We start from the raw sequence: 4,007 nt of genomic DNA on the forward strand, positions 1-4,007 counted from the left end.
CACACTAGTCGCCAGACCTCGTCGGCGCCGCCTTCTGTTTAGATCCACTTAGTATCCCTCGTGGTGTGTTGACGCTAGTCCACATCAATAAGGCCAGTATATATACATGAGAGTCAGGACTCCTGATACTGCTAAGGGATCTATGGTAATACCTGTATGTAAGCGTGTACAGTAAGCATGAGTAATCTAGTCCATATTACTATAACATAATTGGGGGTCATGTGACGTATCCCCATTAGTCCGTACAGGGCAATGATGTAATCGCCCAAGTTCTGACATGCACGTTGACCGCCGCCACGCACCGGGAATGTCGACGGTTGTAAATCGATGGCAAGTGTCACAGATCGAGTATGGCGTCCCAAGCAAAGGCGCATCAAGTTCTGTGCTGCGCCGGGTCACGCATAGTCCCCGCCTTCAGGGCAACTATAGCTTTGCAGCTTCGCCTGTGCATATATTCTGCACGTTCACAAGCTCTAGCTGCTCCATATCACTTATCTTTGGCTATTTCGCTCTGCGTTCTGGGCTGGGACGTACCGAACGAGGAGGAGGAAGGAGGCGTGACGGCCGCGGCGACGGGGAGCAACGGAATGTGACTGTTCGCGACTGTGATCAGTCACGTCACGCTGTGCCTGCCACTGTCTCTCCCGTCTTCTCTCCTGTCTTCTTCTTCTCTCATGTTTTCTCTTCCTTGGCGGTGGCTTCAGCTCCAGCCCTGCTCTTGTCTGTCGACTTACCGCCAGCTCAGCTCTTTGCGTGACTCACGTCCTCTGCTGGATCCAGGATCTGCGTAGTACTCGCCAATTTCCGTCTGCTGGAGTTCAATCGAGGGTTACGGGCGAAAGGAAATGCGGCAGGCATGGCTGTAAGGTGCGTCATCCGACCATAAGTATGTATGAGCTCTAGTGCTCAGTGTGCGCAAGCAGGACGCTCTGAGCCGAACACGTCAATATGCACGCGTGAATGGCGAAAATGCATCATCCTCCTCGACGACCATGCAATACCAGTTAAAGATGCATCAAGCCGAGGTTCTGTATCTGGCGATTACACGCCCTCTACGCTCGTCCGTGGCAATTCCAACTACCAGCGAGGACAGTCAATGCGATTGGATTATCGCAGCCCTCGCTTTCATCTTTTCTTTTTCTCATGCCACCTCAATTGTCAGGCACTACCAGCATACTAAGCCTTCGAAGCAAGTCGGCGCTCTTTCGCACCGACCCGTGCTATCTCTCACGCCTTTCTCAACTTGGCGCACCCGTCGCGCTGCATCGACTCCTACGATATAGTCGTTAGCCCGCTCGCAGCAGCACCAGTTACCATCTCATAGTTTCGCCACCGAGCACTGGAATTCGAGATCGTATCTGCGTGCCAGACAGAGACACCAGGGGCTGAGATGCATTGTGCCCGGTATTTTTTTCTGTATCTGACAATCTCTACGTCACTATAAAAGTATAAGTATGTGCCCCGATCTAATTTGAACAGGCAATATGAATAACCCTCCGGATTTTAAGGCGATGGGTGAATCATGGTAACAATCCGAAATGAAGTGACACACTTCGAGTGGACGATCGCCACAGTGTCGTCGCGCTACATCGCGGGGTTCGATACCGTGTTCGAGAAATGTACGCAGCCATTAACTCCACATGCGAGATACAGAGATAACGGGACGTATGCAGTCACCAAATGCGGGCCTGCGTCCGCCCGCCAGTGAGCATGAGCGTATCCTGCGCCAATGATGTACACTCCTACTCAGCCGTCAGTTTCAAGCTTCTCACTGCAACGAGTGCTCAGAAGTGCTACCCACATTGAGAAGCCGAAAGCCGTCGAAGCGTACTTACAAGTCGGTACAGGTCGGACGGGACAGAGACAGCGCGGTCAGCGGTATCGGTAAGGAGGGATGCTGGCTCTGTGGAACCTCGAAGACGACTCCACCTAAGAGCTGCGTAGTAGGAGACTGTGAGAGCGTCGGTCACACAGAGAAGCGTCGTGGGTGTACTCCAGGCATGGTACAGGTACATCAATGGCCGCACGAGGCAAATATGATGATACCCACAAGATATACAGGATGTTGTTGAGCTACCGCTCGACCTGGGGTAAGGGCTGTCCACGTTCTCGATGCCGTAGACTCAGCAGCCGTGGTGCCGCAACCAGGTCAAAATGATTGGGAGCGCACTTGATGCAGGATTTCCACATCCGCCACAAGTCGGACTTCCTGCATGTCCGGATTCACTGCCCCTCGACCTTGTTCAATTCTGCCCACGGTCCGTCAGCGGATCGGTCAAAGTGTTTAGATGGAAACGCATGAGCAAAATTCCGATTGGACGCGGCTCATAGCTGTCTGACAGCAAGGTCGCGACCTCGGCCCTCGGACTCTCTTGGCTTTCTCGTGCCAGGCGCGCCACGACCTGTACAGATCGCCGGCCCATGCTGGCATCGCAGAACAGTAGGAGTTGATGCGCATGTCATTCCGCTTCCATGAGGGCTGCGAGACTTGCCCAAGCTATAGATCTTCATGGCTCGGGCTGGAGACGGGGCCATAAAGCTCGACGGAAGTTCTATTCTGCACATGCAAGGGACACGAGAGCACTGGACGTCGGCGAGCCGTCACTCATCGCCCAGAATTTCCTTCACTTGACTCTCCTTCGTTCCCAACTCCCGCAAGCGTTGGTCGAAAGGACACGTAGACAGATTATATGCCGTCTGTTGCTGTTTACTTCAAGAGCTTAACTCCGCTCGCCGTACATGGTATAACAGGGATAATGGAAAGTTATGTCTTAGGGCTGCATTGTGTGTGTAGTCGACGCGAGTTTGCAGTGGTTTAGAAGTGCGGAGGGCGCACAGGCTCAGATTTCGTAGCATTGTCTTCGAGAGCTATTGCTGCTGGCGATCGTCAGCCCACCGTTCTCTTCTCAGGCTGAGCCGTAGTGGCTCAAGGAGCTTTCAACTCGGCGTTTTGACCGATGATCACCCCAGGCCAACCGAGCATGCAGATCTCTTGCCGGGTCATCTTCGCCACATTCATGGAGTACGCCTGCAGTGCGGTCTGGTTGTAGGCTGATTGGTGGAGGATACCAGCGCACCAACGAGTCCCGCTCCATCTGGCGAGGGCTGTTAAGGCGGAAAATGGTCTGCGGATGCCGACGAATGGCAGAGGCTAGACTGTGTATGCAGACGTGACAGCTCAGAGTACAGTGACGAGGAGGACAGGGGTAATACTGTGGTGTGACGTCACGCGTGCCTTCGCTGTCGCTGTCAGCCGTTGAGTCGGTTCCGGTGGTAGTCGGGCCCGAATATCCACCGCGTTAACGCACAATGCAATGTCATGTGGATGTTCAACTTCCACACTGACGGCCGGAGTTACCGGGTTAGCACTAGTGATGTGCGGGCCCGGCTTGGGCTCAAAGCCCGGGCTTGGGCTTGTGGCAACGTCAAGCCGAGCCCTGAGCCCGAGCCGAGCCCGAGCCCGGCCCAAGCCGCAGGCTTAAGCCCGGGCTTGCTCACAGTACAATGGATATTCTGGTGCTATGAAAAGGGAGCATGTTTGGATGTAGTAGATTATTGCTGCATGTGCTCACTGAATTCAGCCTCCAGAAGACGTACACTTGCAGAATAAGTCGAGTTGCAATGAAGCCCACGTGCGCGCGCCTATGGCAGACACCAGACGGTGATGCACAGTCGTGCTCGGCGGGAACCGTCGAGTCTAGAATATCCATATCATGTCTGGTATGTACATATTGGATCTCTCTCACCTTATTCTGAACTCAGGGGATAGTAACAGAGCCAGTGCACCCAAGCCTGGGCTTTCGGGCCGGGCTTGGGCTTGACTACGCTCCGAGCCCGGCCTTGAGCCCACTGCCAGGCTTGGCTCGGGTCAGGCTTTTTGGGCCAGGCTTGGCGGGCTCGCAGGCTTTGAGGCCCGGCCCGCACATCACTAGTTAGCACCTATTCAACAACGTCACAGATTTAGCAATCTTTGTATAGCGTTGATGACTTTCCATCTGTACATACAT

Source organism: Phanerochaete carnosa (assembly GCF_000300595.1).
Source record: "Phanerochaete carnosa HHB-10118-sp unplaced genomic scaffold PHACAscaffold_12, whole genome shotgun sequence".
Taxonomy (NCBI): domain Eukaryota; kingdom Fungi; phylum Basidiomycota; class Agaricomycetes; order Polyporales; family Phanerochaetaceae; genus Phanerochaete; species Phanerochaete carnosa.